General features: G+C 42.8%; 1 long non-coding RNA gene across 1 annotated transcript in view; it reads right to left on the bottom strand.

The window, feature by feature from the left end:
• Positions 1-5638: 5638 nt before the first annotated feature.
• LOC141786195 (uncharacterized) overlaps positions 5639-21737 on the bottom strand; it is a 137622-nt gene continuing 121523 nt past the window's right edge. The window contains exons 2-4 of the long non-coding RNA XR_012597641.1: positions 19044-19187; positions 9859-9975; positions 5639-9725 (exon numbers count right to left, since the gene is read on the bottom strand). This is a non-coding gene — a long non-coding RNA (uncharacterized LOC141786195). The remainder of the gene's footprint in view (positions 9726-9858; positions 9976-19043; positions 19188-21737) is intronic.

The raw sequence follows: 21737 nt of genomic DNA, 5'->3' as shown, positions 1-21737 counted from the left end.
TGCATTCATCCATGCTTTACTTTAAAATGTAGGCCACCAGAGGAGAAACAACTTAAAATTTAATAAAACTTAATATGTTCATCTAAACACACATGATATTTTGAAAATTCGAGAATTACATACCTCTAGAAAGGAGGCAAATCAGAGTTCAACTTAGAGTTTGAAGGGGCTGTGCCACCCCTGGTCAATTTTCTGGACACAACCCTGTGTGTGTAAATGTGGAGGATGTGTTGTGGAAGGCAAACCTCGCAGAGGAAAGGAAACCAAAGCTGCATAACTAATCAGAGCATCACACACACACATCATGACAAACCCCACAATGGAAATAATCACCAAGAGGCCAGCCAGCAGTTCAAACACACCAGGAGGAGCCTCACACCAGCAGCCGTGAGACAAAAACAACCCCACCAAAAGTCAGCCACTGAATGCAAACAGTGGTCAGCCTTTAATTTTTCAAAGCCTCGGCGGGCTGTGTGTGTGTTTGTGGGTGTGTACAGAAAAGAAGTTCAAAGCAGAACTTCCAAATCATCAATAACAGCCAGCAGTCACATAAACCATGGCAGCATGGAGGAAGCTGGCCACTGGGAGGCAACCAGTAAGGAGGAAGACAGGAGAGGTCCACAGGCTGAAAAACAGACTAAAAACAGGAGCATGGTCCTACTATGACGACGGGGAGCTCCCTCATGGCTCTGGCAGTGATTCCTAAGGGACAATAGGAATTTTTTGTTTTGTTTTGGTTTGGTTTTTTTTAGCATATTTCCAGAACTTTCTACTGAAAATTAAAGACAAAGAAGGGACACACAAGCTTTAAAATTTATGTTGGAGAAAAAGTATCAACTGCTAGCAGCTAGCACACTTCCCGTGAAGGCTACAAAACATAAACATGTAGTCATACATTCTCAAAACAAACAACAAAATCTAAAAACATTCATGCCAGTCTGGATTTAAAGGGAAAGGAGCAAAACAATAATAAAAAATAGTAAAATTAATACATTTGACTCACTTTTTTTTTTAACATAAAGTTCTCTTTTCATAGCTTTGTGGACCGTGGGTTGCAGCCTCCGCTGTCCCTGCGCAGTGAACAGACATTAGAAAGCAATGGCAGCTAGCAAGCTGAGTCTTAAAGAACTTTACAGAGGATAAGGTACAGAAAGAAGTGTCAGACTTACTGTTTTAGGGTTAAATTCCTTGCTCTCCACTGGCAGCAGGCAGAGTGTCCATGTGTAAAAGTGCACTTTCTCCCCAGAAGCTCCTCAGTTGTTTGTTGTTGCTAGCAGATGCTAACTCCTAACACAAATACGCAGCTCGTAAAAAATCCGTTCTTCTTCTGTTTTCTACACAACACCGTCAAAAAAGTCGACTTAGCTCCCTTTTCTAGAAGAATTCCGTTGAAAAACATCACTTTAACGTTACGTTGCTTGTCTTTGTTTTCAAAATACTAGGTGCGTACATCCATTGACAGCGCTGACCTACCGTTCATCAGAACCCGCACAGGTGTTTCCTAATTAGGGCCCTGCTACGTCAGGCTGCGTTCAGAGTCTGTTTGGCTCGTGAGTGTTCTGAAACAGGCATGAATGAATGAATGACAACGAACATAAGAGTCAGACATTGAAAAGTCTTTGTTTACCCTCCACATGCTGTAAAAGAAGCATTACTCAGCACTTCCTTATGATATTTACTATGAAGAATAAATGTGGGAAACAATGAAACGTGCTGAGTTGAAAACGATGCTTCGCTGCTTCACACTTGATTCTGTCAGCCTTGAACACAACTTTCACACATATCCAGGTCTAGATAACTATTAAATGTATAAGCCCCCCACAGATACAAATTGTTGGGATTAATAAACATTAACGTCAGAGGATATAAGGATAAAATAACTGAAATTCTTGAACTCACCCTTTTTGAATTATTTACTTCAATTTATATTCACTTTAAATTATTTCTATTAATTTCTATTCATTTTTATGCACATTTGTTGAATTTCTTTAAAATTAATTTGATCTTAATTGTTATTTATTTTTATATTGATTAACATACACTTAAAAAGAAAATCTGATTTTTTAGATTAGTTTATTCAAACTTTTTTTTTCTTTTTTTTATATTTTCTTTTAATTTATTGTATTTTTCAGTTTTATTTACCATAATTTGTGTTTTCGTATCTGATTTTATTTACTTCATTTTAATTCATCTTTTACTTTTTTAATGTATTCTCTTCACATTTATTGTGTTTTGATTCACCTAATTGAATGTATTATATTCAATATGATGAAATAAAGTTAATAGTAATCTAATTTTTTAAACTAAATTTATTTTAATAATGATTTAAACTTATTCCATTTCATTTCATTTCAATTTCATCCACTTGAACTATCCACCCCTTCATATCTATATTAATGTTGAACATTTAGTTATCATAATTGTTTTACCTAATTGGGTGAAAATAATTTCAATTGTTGCACACATTTCACTTTACTTTGATCCCAAAAAATATATAATAAATGAAAAAAAGAGAGACTTTAGAACAGAAATACAGTCAGTAGTTAACATCAGCACAACAAACCAACCTCTTTTTGGATCCTCTATCTTGATTTATCTTCTTGGATGGTGTTGAAGCACCACAATGTGATTCTCTTCTTCTTAAGTTCACAAGCTGTCATCTTCATACCCATGTGATAAGACTACTGAGGAACTAGACTACTCTAGCTGTTGCTTCCTGGTGTGGAGCTCCTGGAGTCACACATTTTTATCATTTTCATCTTTTTTATTTTGATTATCTTGTGTACACAGGCTGCTTTCACAAATACTTGACTAGCTCCTGGGTGAAGTATCAACCAAGGAAGTTTCACACTGTAAGGCACTGCAATGAACTGCTACTCTATCCTGAAGGTTGTTAAGCTGTTAGTTCTGAAACAAGCTCAAAAACAATAATAATAACCACCAGCAGGTGAACAGAGGTGAACAAGTGATGTTCCATAATGCATTGCAGCACCATCAAAGTTCCATGTCCTGAAAACAAATGCTCCATAATACACTAAAATCATAGGTCTGAGTTGCTTGAATCAAACATATGTTCTCAACTATTTATTTAAATCAATACAACACTTGATGGAGATTAAACCATGTAGCTGTCACAGGTCAGATTATAGGCACAAAAGAAGCTAACACAAGACTTCAGCAACAAGACTCCCCAGTATTTATTCACTGAACAAGACAATAAAACACATTCATTTCCTTCAAGACTAGTATCTTTATCCCTGCGTCTTCAGCAATACTGAACAAAGTCAATTAATTCCTCAAAAACTTACAAAATCATGAGCTTAATAAGGAAAACAGTGACATCTAGTGGGTGGGATAAAAAAGACAAGAAGCAAGATGTCTAATCACATCACATGACCTGTTTATGAAAGAGGTCATGTTATAGCAACATAAACTAAATATCCAGTTAAATCACATTTCAGCAAACTACCCACAACAAACATTGAAAATGAGAGCATTGATGGCTTAATTTTCATCGTAGATGGTGTGAATCATGTGACGTATTCAGGAAAAAAAAAAAAAAAAAAAAAGACTTCGGTTTTAATGCTTGACCCCAGTGTTATACTCTTTGGAGCCTGAATTGCTGACATCTGCTGGATTGTCTCTGAGTTGCACACGTCTGGTAGTAGGTTTTAAAGGAAATATATCACACCGATGCATCGAGGGATCATCTGTCTATCAACAATGGCGGACACGCGCCCATTTTGACTGTAGAAGCACTTTTTTTGACTTAGCATCATCACTCTGACAGATGGTAAACGGCTCCTAGCTTTCTGAAAAAGTTTAAACTCACAACTGTCACTCAATGCTCATGACTACATTATCTGTGGACACTTACCAGACTGAAACACCAGGATGTAAACTTGTCGATAAATCAGAAATCGCTGAGTCTGACACCTGATTCATAATAAAGGAGCCAGAAAATTACGTCCAGACAGAGAACTGCACAAAATATATCAAACCATGATTGGTTTGTATTTCAGGGTTACTAATAAGACAGGTTAAAGTTTGATAGGTGACCCTAATTTTACTTTAATTATAATTTCTGTTAAATTTTTATTGTCTCTTTATAGTGACCCCATGTTTGGTCACAATCTTGGCCCCAAACCAACTTTTTCATTAAATGCACAAGGTAAAAACTGGGTTTAGGATATCAGCATTTATTTTCGCTTTTTTGTGATCAAACCTTTTTAACCTGAGGTTGGATAAAGATGGCACATTGAATGACACGTCCACAGACATCTGGTGTTTCAGTGTAAAATGTGACCCTGTTAACTGGTGACTCTCAGCCGACCATCACTGACACGTTCCTCTGAGAGTCGCCAGTTAGTATGGTCACACTTTACTCCAAAACACTGGAAGCTCTGTAATCATCACAACCTGGTAGACCATTGACTCTGTTGTGTCGTATCATTTCTGACAACATTTTTATGCTGCTTACAGCTTGAATTTGGAGTTAAAGAATGCTAACTAGTCTAAATAAATGGAGCTGAACGCTGCTCTGCAGTTACATTTCTTCCAAGACTAAAGGGCTGATTCAAGCTGCCGTTAATCACAGTTTAATATTTATTTATTTCCATGACAGTAATGCTTAGTTAAGAAGCTTTCCTTGATCCCAGAAGAAAAACGCCACTGCCTTTTATCCAGATCACAAAAGGTCACATAATTAGCATGCTTGCTAATTGGCAGCAGCTACCGTTTGATAGCCAACTCCTCATTAGAGGAGACTCAGGACTTGAAAGGTGACTGGGTCTGAAGGTAAACCGCCAGTAAAGCCTGTAACTTAGACGTGTAACCTTGCATGTTACATCATGAGTTTGTTGACAGCAAACCCATCATGTGAGCGCGTGTGATGTGGAGGGCGCTGTGGGCATGTTGTGCCTTTCAAAGGAGTGGGTCGACCAAATAAAGACACTTTGATGTCTCCTGGTTTCGCCTGGAGTGCCAGGGTTTCTCAGGAGTATGTGATGGCTGCACTTTAAACATTTCACAGGGAGAGGTCAGAATGTAAAGCCTGGCTGGATGAAATGTTCGAGCATGGTGTTGTCTTGCAGCAGGTTTGGCTTTGCAGATAACAGTGACATGTGTTCCTGCAGACAGCGGAGGAAACCTCTTTAGCTCTCACACCTTTAAATCTGGGTAGTTTCTGAGCTTCCTGTTAGGGTCAAACTCAAATTATGACTCCTTAAAGAGGAAAAACAGGTCAAAACGCTTTAATTTGGTGTTTTTTTAACATCAAGATCGCCTTGCTTGCATTATATTACCGCCACATAATAAAGTGCTCTATTTAAATATGCAGCCTTTATTACTTCCACTTAATTATACACCTGGATGAGATAAGGAAGTATTTAAGCAGCACTTAGATTAAGTGAGGCGACACTGCAAAGGCCACATTCGCCGCGCTAAATGTCACCCCACGCTACAGCAAACGTATGAAAGCAGCTCAGAGCCGCTGCATGTCCCTGTCACAGACGTCTGTTTCTGATACAGCGGTTAAAAGTCAGCCGCTCTGTTGCAACTTCACGAAAACCCAGGCAAGCTTGACATGTGACAATAGCACTTATTGATTCAGCTTCTTATTTTCTCTCTCAGTTTTTTTTTATTTTTATTTTTTTTACTTTCACTCCCTCTTCTGTCACTCTGCCAAGAGATTCACCATTTCCCTCTGATAAACAGCTCAATCCAGGCAGAACACTTCCTTTATTCCCTCTTCCTTTACAACTTCTGAGCCTGTGATGAAGCTGAAGCTGACCGGCCGGTTATCAGAGCCTCCATGCATCCTCACATATCCGTTAAAACCTGTATCCTATCAGCTGGATTCTATTAAGAACCTTAAGCGGAAGTCTGGTTGCTGGTTTTGCGGCCTGCCAATCATTTTTAGTTTGTCTGGCTTTTCTGTCGGTAACTGGCTTTGATTTTTCTGTCTCAATTTCTGTGAGCTTTTCTGATGCGCCGTGCGTCTGCCAATCTTCCAGTCAGTCAATAAGTCTGTCTTTAAATTCCTCAGAGTTGTGCACATGAGGCACGTGTTTGAAGGCTGGATCCGTCGAGCTAAGTCGTCTTTCCCGGTGTTAAGTTTGAAGAGCCTCCTTTGTTCAAACTTGGGAGGACAGCAGTGAATCTTTGAAGCCATTAGTATCCAATAATCCATTGAGCAGCGGCCAGTTAATTAATGATGCAGTCAGGCAGTTGCTCCCAACCCATAAAGCCAAGAAGTATCACGTGCAGGTGTTCTATTTTCCAGATATTTGCACTTAGGCGTTCAATCATCACTGGTTTAATAGCCCTTTAAGCAGACCAATGAAAGTGCTGCTGCCCAGTGTGAGTAATGGAGGCACTGAGCAACAAAGTTTGGTCCTGTTAGCAGAGTGGAAATGTTTATATCAAACAGGATATCACGTGTCTGAGATGATCCATAAAACTCAGTGATTTGCTTGTTGCATGGTTAACAGTATGAGTAAATAAGAACCCTTAGAGGAATCATTAGTTTAAGTCTGACAGGCCTGACCATGTCATTTTGGGTGGAGGCAAGAGGTCACCCTGGCCTTGAGGATTTATGAGGAAAGTACCTCAACGGGCTGTGTCCTTCGTACGATCCGGCCAGTGATTTGAGACCGCCTCTGGATACAAATGGGAAATTGAATCTCAAGGTCTCTGGTGTGAGCCCACCCAAAACAGAGCCAGTGACACACCGCCTGGCAGCCAGCAGAGGCCTTTTACCCCCAAGCCACCAGCAGTTGATGGCTTTTGATGAATGATATTGGTGGCACAGCATGTTCTCAGTTCAGACTCATCAAATATGGCAGCTTGGTCAGAGGCTCTGGGCAGAAAAGTACTGCTAGTTAGGTACAAATCAGTGAGAGTTTTTTCATGGAAACGGCTCAAAATTTGCATCATTCTGTTGGAAGTAAAACAAAAAAGTGATAAAATACATGTTAAATATAAAAACCATGTTCTAGAGTGTGCTACACCTTCATAACCAACATATATGTCATATTTGACACACAAATGTGTGAAGAACACAGCCTTAAGTGCCTTTTTGGGAACGACAATGCATACTACAGTGCCTCCATGGGCGCCAAAATGCAGGCTAAAGTGTCCTCTTGGAGGCCAAAACATGTGCTTTAGTGTCGTTTTGGGAGCCAAGGTGCACTCTAAAGGACCTTTTTGGGAACCAAATCTTCACTAAGGGGCCGGTAATGTGGGGCATGCTTAAGTTCCCTCATAAGAGGCAAAATGTGCATTTAAGTGCCTTCATGATTGATAAGAAATGTCAAACTAAGGGGCCCTTTAGGTAGCAAATATGTGTTCAAGGTCCCTTTTGGAAGCCAAAAGACATGCTCAAAGTCCCTCTTAGGAGCCAAAATGTGCACTGAAGGGTCTTTGTGGGAGCCAAAAATCATTCTTTGTTTTCATCTTGGGAGCCAAAATGTGCACTACAGAGGGAGTCAAAACTCATTTTACAGTTTCTTCTTGGAAGCCAAAATGTGCACTAAAGGGCCCCTGTGGGGGCCAAAACACATGCTGTAGTGTCCTGTTGGGAGCCAAAATGTGCACCAAGTGGGAGGCCAAAACTCATTTTTAAGTTTCCTCTAGGGAGCCAAAATGTGCAGTAAAGGGCCTCTGGGGGGGCCAAAACACATGCTGCAGTACCCAGTTGGGAGCCAAAATGTGCACCAAGTGGGGACTTATGGGAGCCAAAACACTCGCTTAAGTGCCCTCCTGGTTGGTCAGACATGCCAAACTGAAAGGCATTTTTGGGAGCCAAAAAACACCAAAGACACAAGCTGCAGTGCCCTGTTGGGAGCCAAAATGTGCTAAAGTGCCCTTTTGGTTGGTAAGACTTGCCAAACTGGAGGGCTCCCCTGGGAATCAAAGCACATGCTAAACCCCCTTTCTTAAAATGTGATAAACTGCTTTTTGGGAGGTCAAACCTTTTTTTCAACTTGCCTTAGTCCTTCAAAAACTCTGTACACACAACCCTTGATACACATCGTTTCTACAGGGAAAGAGTTGTAGTTCAGCTTCTTTAAATGCACCAAAGCATCCTGATTCAGATTAGCAAACATATCTGTGATGAAACACGAAACATGTACCTGGCCCACATTAAAAACAGGGGTCTTCCAAAAGTCTCACCCATAAATCAGGAGCAGGATGAGCACCCCTAACACAGCGCCATAAATCAACATTAAATACCATCTCCAATGCACTCCCATGACTATTTTGTCAGGGTCATTTGTGATCATGTAATTACACAGCGTCCTTTGCATCAACTTTTAAGAATGATTTACAGAAGCGGGTTCGTCCGGCCACATTAATCATCCTCATGTTAATAGGTTCCACTGTTGCTTGTCTCTTCCAGGGCCCAGGGTGAACAGAGAAAAATACCAAAGAGCTCAAAATTGATGTTGAGCCAATGCATGTCATTACTCACTGAACAGCGTATTGTCAATGTGGACGCTGATTGTGAGCCGAATGAGAATGAGCAGCAGCGGCTCTGTGAAAGCCGTAGACAGCATCTGAACAGGAGAGGACGGAGAGGAAACAGTGGCATTAGGATTCCTCTCAGCTCTGTGTGTTGTTTTTATCTTATATTGTTTGGGCTCAGTCATTTACTAAAGCAAAAGGTCGACACCATTTATTACTTACATACAGTAATGACTGTGACTGCATAGGGCAGTCCATTTTATTCCACCAAAGAGCTGTGTCTGAAATATTATTTCACAATCCTTTATGTGCTGATGCAATAAAAATAAGGGCTTCTTACAAAATCTCTCTGAACAGATATAACTGATTTATATGAGCGGGTTTAAAATGGTTGTCTTGGGCCGCAAGATCAACTGCCTGCTGTATAAAATGATGAAAGGATGAAAAGGTATCTTGATGAGAATGAGAGAAAGAAGGTGCCAGAATTTGTACAATTACTTGTTGGTTTGGGATCCTGGTTGAAGCCTTTGGGGTTTTTTTGGTAGTGGTTGTAAGAAGGACGACAGAAGTGCAAATGCTGCTTTTTGTACTGCTTTCACCCAAATGGGACCATTAATAACAATCTACGCATCATGCTACGTTGGAGAAGACCTGGATCGAACATTACCTCTGGGGAAAGGTTACAATAGTTCATTTTACCATTTCCTTTCTTGCAATCAGACTTTGTTTGGCAGCAACCTCCACTGCTCTGCTTGGGTGACGTCAAAGAGGCTACATCTATGTGTTCTACATCTATGTTTCCTACTGGCAATCTTTCAACATCTCAAGAGAGACTAAAAGGCAAGTGCAAAGGTGACGAGCAATGGGGAACGGGTGTATCCGTGTCCCTTTGGAGGGCGGCTCACAGGACAAAGCTGTGCAAGCGTCTGGTGGTCTTTTTGTTGACAGTTGCTAAGCCCAGCCCAGATGGAGCAGCAACATCCCACGCTTCCTAATCCCAGGAATTGGAAAGAGGGCAAGTGGCTGCCAATGGTTCCCTCCGCTGAATGGGTGAGATGCCACCTGCTGTCACTCTGGCAAGGCGTCTCACATGGACACTCCAGTAACAGGAAGGGTTAGCGTCAGTTAGTGAGCTGGAATTAGCCTGCAGCGCTCCTTCCTGAGGATTAAGTTGTGGATTTGGTTTTCGAGCATCACTTGTTGAGGACTTGCGGATCCATCAAGAGAAGAGGCCAGTCAAAAAGGTGAGGGTTTGGGATCTGGTGGCGAATTAAAAAAACAGTCATGTGTCAGAAAGTGAACAGTGATGGAAAACGCACTGTACAGCTGTCATAGTGTATTCAAAACACAGACTTCCCAGGTTAATGTGCTGCAGCTCGACGCTTGGCTTACCTGTCAAGCTTTGAAGCGGGAAACTGACGGATAAGGCTACGTCTTGATCCAACATGATCTCAGCGGGTGATGTAACAGCTCCAGCTCGGCTGATAGGAGCAGGAGAGGCGGCTCAACCTGCGGAGACAGTATCAGCGCTTGAGAAATATGTAACACAGCCTGAATTATACCGTCAAGATGGAATAAAAATGGCAAAAGCTGTTTTCTGTCTGCTTCTTCTCGTCTTATTTCCCCCTCTCTGCTCGCTCGAATGGAAAGCTCCCTGCAGAGGCCAGCGCAGGAGCTCAGGCTTAAGCCACATCTCAGTGAACATTAGAGTCCCACTAGCTTGCGTCCTGGCCAATGCAGGGAGCTCATCCATCTTGTTAGGTAGCGCTCCCACAGTCCCTATGACAATCGATGGAAGGACTGTTTTTCTTTCATTTCTTTTCATCGGCCTGTATTGTCTTTATCTCCTCCTCCCCTACTGTTCCTCTTCCTGCAGCCTGTGCAGTGCTTTAGCACCAGGTGGCTGTTAGCCTCACGGTTCAGCTCAAGAGCACATCCCACATGTACGAGGATATAGCAGAGTTTGGCTGCAGAGCTGTGGTAAAAATGCATATAAAAAGAGATAAATGTGGTAGTTTTCCTAAGGATGCTTGAGGGCTAAATGGAAAATGAGGAAGGGCTGAAAAATCACAGAATAATTAAAGGAGCCGTGGAGAGCCACTGCAGTGGTCTTCAATTAGCTTGGCACAGTAGAGGAAGAAATACATAAAATGTTGAGTGTTTTGTAAAGAGATTAGTTTCTAGCTTATGCAGGGAGAGCAGAGAGTGACTGTTTTTCCTAAAAAGTCGGCTCCAACTTTCATTATTCGCAAGTCAGAAGGAAGGAAAGGGAAGCCAAGGCTTAGTGGGAGAAAGTCCAGGTTTTTACATAGCAGAGATGAGGGCTCAGTATAATGAGGGCGATGGGTGGTATGGTAGGCTACAGGCGTTCCCTTTATGGCTTTGTAAACTCACATCAGCCTCCATGTGATGAAACACGGGGCAAAGCAGGCTGCGAGGGGAGGTAGGCATTGTGAAATTTGGGGGAGCTTTAGAAATTTAAGACCACGTGTAGCTCCAGGATTTAAGACGTTTAAAGGATAAGACAGACAGGAGCAGTGGTGTTCACATAATGGGGGAGAGGGGTGGCTGCTCCCCATAATAGCCCAATTGTTTTTTTATTTATTTATTTATTTATTCAGAGTGGGGTTTTTTATGCCTTTAATCAGAGAGGAGAACATAGCAGGAAACAGGATAAGAGTGGGGAGTGACATGCAGGAAGAGTGGGGGGGGGGGCGCTCATGGAGCGCTACCTTGACCACTCGGCAATCTGTACTCCATGGCCAAAGTGATTAAAAAAACATGCACTAAAGGGTCCTCATGGGAGCCAAAACGTGTTAACTGCCCTGCAAGGAGCCAAAATGGGTAATTTAGTACCCTCATGCCTCAAAACATGCTAAAGTGCCCTCTTTTGTAAGAACTCACACTAAAGTGCACTTTTGGGAGCCAAAATGAATGCCAAAATGCCCTCTTGAGTCAGAACATGCGCTAAAGTGAACCCTTAAGAGCCCAAATGAGCAAAGTGGGTTCTTTTGAGTTAAGAACCGTGCCAAAGTGCTTTCCGAGGAGCTGAGCATGTGAAGTGTGCCGTTTTGGAAGCCAATATACACACCAACATACTCATTTGAGTCGAAACTTGTGCTAAAGTGCACTCCTGGGAGCCAAAATGAGCTCTAAATGCCCTCTTGAGTCAGACCATGCCCTAAAAAGCCCTCACAGGAGCCAAGGTTGTGTAGCAAGCCCTCTTGGGAGCCAAAATGTGCACTCACATGCCACCTTGAGTCAAAACTTACATTAAAGTTTCCTCTTGGGAGCCAAAATGACTGCCAAAATGCCCTCTTGAGTCAGAACATGCGCAAAAGTAAGCTCTTAAGAGCCCAAATGAGCAAAGTGGGTCCTTTTGGGAGCCAAAATGCACTCTAACATGCCCTCTTGAGTCAAGACCTGTGCTAAAGTGCTTTCCAAGGAGCTGAGCATGTGAAGTGTGCCGTTTTGGAGGCCAAAATGCACACTTCAATGCTCAATTGAGTAAAAACTTGCATTAAAGTTTCTTCTTGGGAGCTACAATGAAGGCCTAAATGCCCTCTTGAGTCGGAACATGCACCAAAGTGCCATCGTAAGAGCCAAAATGAGCAAAGCGGGTCCTTAAGGGAGTCAAAATGCACCCTAGCATGCCCTCTTTAGTCAAGACTTGTGCTAGATTTCTTTCGTAGGAGCTGAGCATGTGTAGCGTGCCCTTCTTAAAGCCAAAATGCACACTAACATGCTCTTTTAAATCAAAAACATGTGCTTAAGTGCCCTTCTGGGAGCCAAGTGTGAGTAGCGTGCCCTCTTGGGAGCCAAAATGCACACTTACATGCACACTTGAGTCAAAACTGGTGCTAAGGTGCCCTTTGGGAGCTAGAACGCGCTCTAATGTCCCCATTTAGAGTTAAAGTTTGTGCTAAAGTGCCCTCTTTGGTGCCAAAATTTGACAGAGTTCCCTCTTGGGAGTCAAAATGAGCACTCAAGTGCCCTCCTGGTTGGAAAAACATACTAAACCGCCTTCATGGGAACCAAACATTTGTATATATGCCCTCGAAAAAAAAAAAAAAAAAACATATGGAATGTTGTGCCTTTTTCAGTGGAAGGAAGGTGTGGTTTGTGCCTTTTTTGCATTTCACCCATTCAAAGGCTCTCTGCACGCCACTGGACAGTCAGCAAAGCTTAAACCCTCTTAGCCCAAAATCGGCCTCATTAATTCTAGGATCAATGTTTACATCAGTTATGTGTTTAAGAATTATCATAGTTATCCTTTTTTTTTTTTTTTCTTGTGTGAAAAGTCTTTTTTGACCACCCATAGCTCCACAAATCATGATTCCCCACCAGGCTGCAGACGAAGAGCTGTTCAGAAATGAGTGTGTGAGTCAATAACCTGGTGTTAGCGCTGTTTTAAGAGCACAAATATGCGTGAGGCTTCTGTGGCTGCAGTGATAGCTTCATATGGCAAAATTGCTGCCAGGGATCACACCGAGATGCTTAGTGGACTGGGCAGGATTCACTATGTTGTTGTCAGCAGTGATAAGCTTAAAGCGGCAGGCAGACATCCAACTTGATCTGTCAACTAGTCAAGCAGAGAGGCAGACCTGTGTGTGTGAGGGGAGGGGGGGATGACGGAAAAGTAGACTGTGGGGACAAGAGGAGATGCGGTGTGTGTGACAGAGCAAAGACACCTACTGATGCAGAGGGAAGAGTACAGGAAGCATCCCAGGGGAGTGAGGCGCAGACTGTGCTGCATTTCTGATTTCAGGGGGGGAAATGTAAGACCAGAGAACCTGATATCTAAAAGTCAGCAAGGGCAGGGAGACACATCTGCTGCTCCACAGTTTTGAAGGTGGACTAAAAGTCCTAAAAGGCCAGGAGGGAGGCAGCCCTCTTTGTTAGCACGCAGTGCAGTCTGAGGACGGGGCTGCCAGAAGCAAGAGTCTTTGAAGTGCAACCATCACGGTGAAGGATAAGACGGCTGATCAGTTAATTTGAAGCAGCACATTCAAGCTTTCTCTTTTTTTTTTTTTTTTTTTCTACAAAGAAGTGAAAGACAAACAGCCGCCCACACACGAGCAGAGAGTGGGGAGCAGATGCTACGTCTGCAGCACCGTGTTAATGCTGCACTCGGGAACTTTGCACATTAGCGGCACAAAATGTCACAAACGGAACACAAAAGCAGCAGCAGCGTGTGGCGCCCGGTGTTGTGTCGGGACTCTAAATGTGCGGCAATAACGCAGTTATGCAACACATCACGCAGCATGCACAAGATTTAAAGATTAGAATTCAGATTTCCTGTTGGAAGAAGATAACTCTGAGAGCTCCCTGTGTGACTCAACCTTTGAATTCTAAAACGTTTTATACAATGAATCCTAAGCATACAGTGAGCTCAGGACCAGGGGTGTGCACAGACTTTTTGAAGGGAAGTAATGGTTAAAAAACACATGTATACAAGTTTTTGCCTTCCAAGAGAGCACTTTAGCACAACATTGCCTTCAAAGAAGGCCCTTTAGCGCGTGTTTGCTTCCCAAAAGTGCTTGCTAGCTCAAATTGCTGCCTCCCAAGAGGGCACTCTCATGGGTTTTTGCCTGCTAAGAGAGCAGTTTACTTTGTTTTAACCAGCCAAGGAGGCAGTTTAGTGTGTTTACTTTAACAAATAAGTCACATTAGCACATTTTTGCCTCCCAAGAAGGCACTTTAATACCGGTTGTACAACCCCAGAGAACACTTTAGCATGTTTTGCCTTTAGAGAGGGGCTTTAAGGATGTTTCTTTAGCAAGTCATTGCCTCCCAAGAGGACACTTCAGCGCATTTTTGCCTCCAAAGAAGGCCCTCAGCACGTGTTTGCCTCCAGAAAGGGCTTATTAGCTCAAATTGCTGCCTCCCAAGAGGGCACTGTAATGCAATTTTTGCCCCCTGAGAAAGCAGTTTATTTTGTTTTAACAAGCCAAGGGGGCAGTTAGTTTGATTATTTTACCTAAGAAGGCACATAAGCACCATTTTGCCTCCCAAAGAGGGCACTTTAGCACCAGTTTTACAACTCAAAAGGACACTTTAGCATGCTTTTGCCTCTAAAGAGAATCCTTAAGCATGTTTTTGCCCCGCTAGAGGTCACTTTAGCAAGTAATTGCCATCCAAGAAGGTCATCCATTAGCAGGTTATTGCCTCCCAAAAGGACACTTAGGCACATGTTTGCCTCCAAAAAGGGCTTACTGGCCCAAATTGCTGCCTCCCAAGAGGGCACTGTATTGCATTTTTGGATGCCAAGAGAGCTTTATTCATGTTTTAACCAGCCAATGGGGCAATTTAGTTTGATAATTTTACCTAAGAAGGCACAGTAGCACCATTTTGCCTCCCAAGAGGGCACTTTAGCACCACTTTTCTGCTCAAGAGGGCACCTTGGCACAGGTTTTTCAACCGAAGAGAGCACTTTAGCTTTGATTTTGCTTTCCAAGAGGGTAGATGTATTTCATTAACCAAGACAGCACTTGAGCTCCAGTTTTTCTCTCCCAAGAGCGCAGTTTGTCATGTTTTAACCAGCCAAGAAGGCAGTTTAGTGTATTTTTTTCAACCCAAGTGTGCTTTTTACTACCCGTTTTGGCACCCCAGGGAGCAATTTAACGCATGTTTTTAAACAAAGGTGGGTCACCAAGGGGGCAACCCCCCCCCATACCACCACCCTTTGCACACCACTGTTGTCAAACTGCTCCTGGGCCCTGAGCACACAATGAACTCAGGGAGTTGTCACACCGTCTTCACCCCAGCTCGCTCCAAGAATAATGATTAGAAATGAACCAGCCGAAGGCGACTTTAGTCATCCCCTTATTTCCTTTGTGTGTCATCCGCTCCTTACTGTGTGCCTGACCTGTGTGAGGACTCTGGGATTCTAGCTGACACTCTCTGTATATTTAAAAGCTGTGCTGGAGTAGAGTCTGTGATTGCAGCCAGAGTATACTCAATGATTTACACGTGTTCATCTCTCTAATGCAGGAATGTGTGAGCAGTGAGTGTCTTTATTTAAAGGCCATTGCTAGCTCAACCCAACTGGTTTGATCATAAAACAGTGCAAATATATAATATATAAAATAGATGGAATAACATAAATCAAGAGTTCACCAGATGTCCACTCAACTTTGATTGGCTCGGTCAGGTAGAGGGAGCTAGGCCATTAAGAGCTTTAAAAACAAACAATAAACAGTAAAACCAGTGCAGCGAGGCTGTTTAACCTGGTAGAAGAAAAACTCCATCCCTGATAATCAAACTGCATCTCTGCTGTGAGGATCCCCCAAACCTTCTGTTTCCAGAACGAGATCATTGGGTATTTTCCCCAAAGCGTCCCCCATTACACAGACATAATGTGGCATTACATAGTGACAGCGACATGCTGATTCAGTGGTTAGTCCTCTCCAGGCTCAGCAAGGAGCCATCAGAGCTGCACAATACAGCCCCTATAACACTCCTCCTAATTATCTTCGGCTGGACTGGACTGCAAACTGATTATGCCGGCGCCCTGTTTTAAACACTCTGGCAGTGAAAAGGCCACGGTGCAACAAGCACTTTTGTCTCCCATAAAAATCAAGGCCAGGGCTGAGAGCTGGTGATTAGGTGAGCTGGCTGGGTTTGTGGAGGATCGCTCGGCTTGAAGAGAATTTTCACTTCATATAGGCTGTTTATTTCACAGAATCATAAAAGCAACTGCATCATACGTTCTGTTTCAGTTTCATAACGATGTCTTGAATGTTTCAGTCTTTAAAGTTGGAAGCTGCAGCTGCCGCAGAAACACAACACAGAGCTGGAGAGATGTCAGCTCAGGTCGTACTCCCTCTTTCTAGAAGATACAGCGCACAGCTGTCAAAGAAAGCCGCCTTAATTGATCCACTGAAGTGCTTCTGAACACGACAGCAGTCATCCTCCTTCGCTCTCTTTACATCTCCTTCCTTTTTGGTAAACGTTTGTCAGGTTCCTGTGAAGCAGGCTGTGCTCGTCCGGCTCCAAGGCCGAGTATGGAAATAATAGAAAGCTGTGTCACAGGAGTCGGAAAGGTTAATCTCTGCAGACAGAGAGTGGGCCGAGCGGCTGAAGGAATAGACTTTAGAGTTTACTGCCCTGCTATTTGTCATACTAAGCCTTTGCTTTAGACAAGGCAATGGACACCTTGATCCGCTTAAATTAACTGTCAACATAAATGCAGCGCTGGGGGAAAAAATAAATAGGAGTTACACTCCCAACCCTTCTGCACCCATAACGTCCTGCAGCACAAGCTGCGTTGGATGGAAAGGTCGAAAGTGTGCGAGAGTTAAGACGGCTCACAGAGATGAGTCTGAGATCCATAACAAGCCCTTAAGGGCTGCAAACCTACCCAACTTGACCTGAGCCCTGACTGACTCCCCTCCTGAGTATATAATTGGAAAAAGAACATCTATGCCTGCAAGACCACCAACAGGGAGCAGTTAAAGAATAGAAATAGCAGGGTCTAGATGTAGGAAGATGATATGAAGTCGGAAGAAATATTGATCGGCATGTTTGGATCTTGAGGATCAAGAACTTGGGAACTTAGAGAGCTGCAATGGATCGATACAGGAAGTGTTGAGATTGTGAAATTAGGGGCTGTTAAAGCAGATACCAATGATTCCACGATTAAGTCAATTCTCTTCCTGCCACATACAGTACATCCCAACGGATCTTCCAAATAATACCTTAGAGATCCACCATCCAACTAGGTCACCGTGTGCTCTGCATCTTTTCTTCCCTCTGCATTGAAGACGTCTCTATAGGCTCCATACCTCTCTCTAAAGATGAACACCACACTGTTTCCTCCTTTACGTCCCCAAAACCAACAAACTTCAGGATTTAAACACAAGCCTTAAAAAGCCCTCCCCTTCCTCTTCCACAGAGCTGCACCTCAGAGCAGATACCCCGGTCTTGATCTGCTGATTTTTTCTTTTTTTTCCTGGGCTTCTGTTCAGTTCCCTCCAGGCGTTTTGTGCGAGCCTCCTGAACTCTTACACTGTCAAGAGGGTTTGAGCTCCAGCAGAGACTCCTCTCCATCTGCCCGCTGCTCTCCAGGTGGACTCTTCTGACATTTTGTTCACTCACTGGCAAATAGCAGTGGACAGGGAGGAGGGGGATGTGTCCGAATGTTTTACAGTAACACTTTATGGAGACCTTTTATATAACAGTCGCCTTACTTTACCCTGATTCTTGTCTAAACAGAGTCAAAGAAAACACTTTCAGAAGGCCTGTTAGTCAGAAAATAAGTTTTGATTTAAGAATGCCAACTAAATCCAAACTAATTCTGACTAATGGGCCCTCTGCTGTTCTGACCGAGGGGCCTTTTCCCTAGTGGGTCTTCTTACTAATGGGCCCTCTTGCTTAAAGGCCTCCTGACTAACAGGCTTTCTGAAAATAGGTTGGATCTAGTGTAATTAGGTCGGATGTGTTATTCAAGAAATCAGAAGGCCTGTTAGTCAGAAAATTAGTTTTGATTTTGGAGTATCAACTTGAACCAAATTAATTTTCTGACTAATAGGCCTTCTGATTTTTTTTTTTTTTTTTTTTTTTTTTTGACTAATAGGCCTTCTGATTTTTTTTTTTTGACTAATAGGCCTTCTTACTAGTGAGCTGTCTGAACAAAGGGCCTTCTGGCTAAAGGGCCTTTTTACTAGTAAGTCTTCTGACTAATGGGCCTTCTGTTTTTGTTTTTGGTGAACAGGCGTTCTTACTTATGGGCCTTCCGAGTAATGAGGCTTTCGACAAAAGGGTCTTCTGACTAACATGCCTTCTGATATTTTGGCTAAAAGGCCTTCTGACTAACAGGCCATACAACTGAAGGGCCTTCTGATAAACGGGCCTTATGACTAAAGGGCCTTTTTCCTAGTGGGCCTTCTGACTAGTAAGTCTTCTGACTAATGGGCTTCCTGGCAAACACACTTTCTGACTAACATGTCTTCTAATGTTTTGGCTTACAGGCCTTCTGTTCTTGGCGAACAGGTGTTTTTACTTATGGGCCTTCTGAGTAATGAGGCTTCTGACTAAAGGGCCTCCTGACTTACAGACTTTCTGACAGAAAGTAACGAAAAGGCCTTCTGACGAATGGGTCCTATGACTAAAGAGCCTCCTGGCTAACGGGCCTGCTGACTTGAAGGTCTTCTGACTAACAGGCCTTCTGAAAATGGGGCGGATCAAAGTTAATCAGCACAAAAATGACTCTTATGATATTCTAGTGGCCCTGCTGTTCTGTGACTTTAAAAACCTAACTTTAACTTTTCTGTGGCTGCATATCTCTGTGAGCCGCAGCCAGAACATCACCCTGTCACACGCTTTGATTCATCCCTACAATTAAATCCATACAGCATCTTATCAAAAGTGGAGCAAGTGCAGTGCTGTAGGAGTCTGTGAAAGGGAGTTTTTTTTTTTGTTCAAAGTGATTTCTTTAGTTAGTCTGTTTCCCACACAAGCTGAACTTTGGCTGGCAGTTGCCAGGGTCACTGTCTGACTTCTCATCTCTGAGCCGTCTGCACGAGCTCAGCTGTGCTGATGAAATCAAAACACATTTATGAAAAGGGAAAACTTGCCTGAGTCTTACTAGTTTGAGTCATTAGCAGGTCCGGCAGTTCGAAGCTTTTGCCCTTTTGCACTGGAGGAATAATTGTGAGGATGGTGCAGCTGGGTCTTGGCGCGGCAGGTGATCTTGGCTCAGATGAAAGCTTTTTCTTTCACTATGAATCATAAGATAAGAAGAAACAGGATGAGTCAAAGCCTTTTGAAACGACTGAAAGAAACACTGATGGCATGTTTACCTGTACCTCCTCACTCCAAAAGGGCTGCTGTGTCAGTGCCTCTGAGCTTTAACATGTAGTCACTCAGATCTCAGCTGTGTGCTACACAACATTTACAAGTTTTAGCTCTAAACCAAGACTCCAGCTACTCCCTGTGCCTGTGCAAAGTCAAAACGTGATCTATTGAGTGGATTCACATCAAAGACAGGCTGTCACAGCAGAAAGTGCAGCTTCTTATTCTGAAGGTTAGAGCTATTGAGGAAATAAAGAGGTCTGAAGAGAGAATGAGCTTGTGATACTGTTTGAAAAGATGTCAGCTATCCATCAAATAACTAACTGAAAGCTTTCACAACCTGAGCTCAGATGATCTACTTCTGCTTAGATTTGTCACAAGTATTTATTCCAGCAAAGTCTGAGCAACGAGGAGTGAGCTCTCCTAATGAGAAGATAGTCCTCCTGTACACATGTTTGTGACCAGGATTGCAGCAATCCTGAGGAAGCCAAACACTAAGCCCTGACTTAGAAGGCCAAACAGTGGCTCCTGTTTGTTGTCACTTGGGGACAAAGCGGGTTTTGCAAGCATTTGAATCGGCTGAATTTGAGTGAGCCAAGCTTGAGGGAATCGGTTACTACAGTTAAAGACTAAATTATTCGCCCCCATGTGATTTTGTGAGCTCTTGTGAATGAACTAGGTTTGAAATGTGCGCAATCACTTGACCACTAGAATGAATGAAATACTCTCAAGTTGCTCTTAAATCTTTGTAGGACGCAGTCTGACACACAAGGCTGAGTTTTGGAAGTCTCTCATGATAATAAACTTGAGATATTACAGTATATGGATGCAGTTTTTATTTGGCAACCGTAAAATTTTTGTTCCCACATTGAAGCATGGTGGTGAAGCATAATGCTGTGGGGCTGTTTTGCAGCATCAGGGACAGGTAACCTATGTTTGGGTGCATGGGACCATGCAAAAAAAAAAAAAAAAAGGATAGCGTGGATGTTTTGAAGGATAAAAACCAAACATCTACTGCCAGTCTTGGGTTAGGTCGTCACTGGGTCTTCCAACAAGACACTGACATGAAGTATACATTAAAGTCAACCTAACTACCTTTGCGAGAGACAGCCTGAAACACAAGGGCTAGTTTTGGAAGTCTGTATTTTTGGTCTGATGAAACAAAACTTGACCTGTTAGGGTATATGGATGGTGTTTTTATTTGGCAAGGACAGGGTGTGGCCTTCATCCTCTAGAACAGGGGTGGCCAACCAGTCAGAGACCAAAAGCCACAAAAATGATCATGGTTCTACAGAGAGCCACATCACGCACAGGGTCTTCAAAAACATTTCCTCTCACACATAAACAAATGACATAAAATGAAAATCAATACATTTCCAATTTTCAAAGCAAGGTACATTGTGTTTTTAAGTGTATTTGAATTCGTACTGGAGAAGAGAAACTGAAACTTAAGTATCAATCCCAACTGGTCCCAACGTTGGGATCCATATATATATAGTTTAGATTGATCAGCACACTGCTACTCATTACTTTATATATATTTTTTATCAATGGATCAAAGAGCCACACACCAAAAGGTGAAGAGCCACATGCGGCCCCTGAGCCACAGGTTGGCCACCCCTGCTCTAAAAATACTGTCTCTATCAGGGATGGGTACCTTTTACATTTGAAACGATACGGCACTGATGCCCGGTACCTGGCAATCAGTATCAGTACTCAACCGTACCAATTTGTGGTATTTTTTTGTGTTAATGTGGTAAAAAATATCTATCTGTTTAATAACAAAATGTTTTTTTTTTTAATTTAACATATTTTTTCTTCAGTATATAACCTTATAACCCTGTGATCATGTCCAACATGGAAAATGACCTACTCTTCCACTCCCTCACAGTCACAAAGATGCATTTAGGTACTTAAACATAGTACCTTTTGATTTTATGTGAATCGGTACCTGGTACTTTTGACAGGATTTGGTCAGTACCTATAAAAGTACCTAATTGGGTACCCATCCCTCATCCCCACAGTGAAACATGGTGGTGAAGCGTCATGCTGTGTGGCTGTTTTGCAGCGTCAGGGACAGGAGACCTTGCTTGGGCACATGGGGCCATAACAAAAAGAGGTATGTGGATGTTTTGGGGAACATTTTAAGGACACCTAATGCCGGTTTAAGGTTAGGTGATTTCTGGGTCTTCCAACAAGATAACGACAGGAAACATACATCAAATTGAGTCATTAATGTTTTGAAACACACTAAAATCAAGGTTCTGGAGTGGCCCTCTCAGAGCCCGGATCTCAATCCTTGCCTTTGGAGCAAGGCAAGGGACAAGGCAAGGGGCAAGGCAAGGGGCAAGGCAAGGGGCAAGGCAAGGGGCAAGGCAAGGCCCTTTTGGAGAAAGCTCAGATTCAGGTTTCTGCTAGGGGACCAAAGGGCACATGTCATTGGAAGAACAACGGGGTTAAATCATTTTAAGAGCACC

Source organism: Halichoeres trimaculatus, unplaced genomic scaffold (genome assembly GCF_033239565.1).
Source record: "Halichoeres trimaculatus isolate MK-OKI-2021-1 unplaced genomic scaffold, fHalTri1.1 fHalTri1_scaffold_24, whole genome shotgun sequence".
Lineage (NCBI taxonomy): Eukaryota > Metazoa > Chordata > Actinopteri > Labriformes > Labridae > Halichoeres > Halichoeres trimaculatus.
This window is presented reverse-complemented; position numbering and strand designations above follow the sequence as displayed.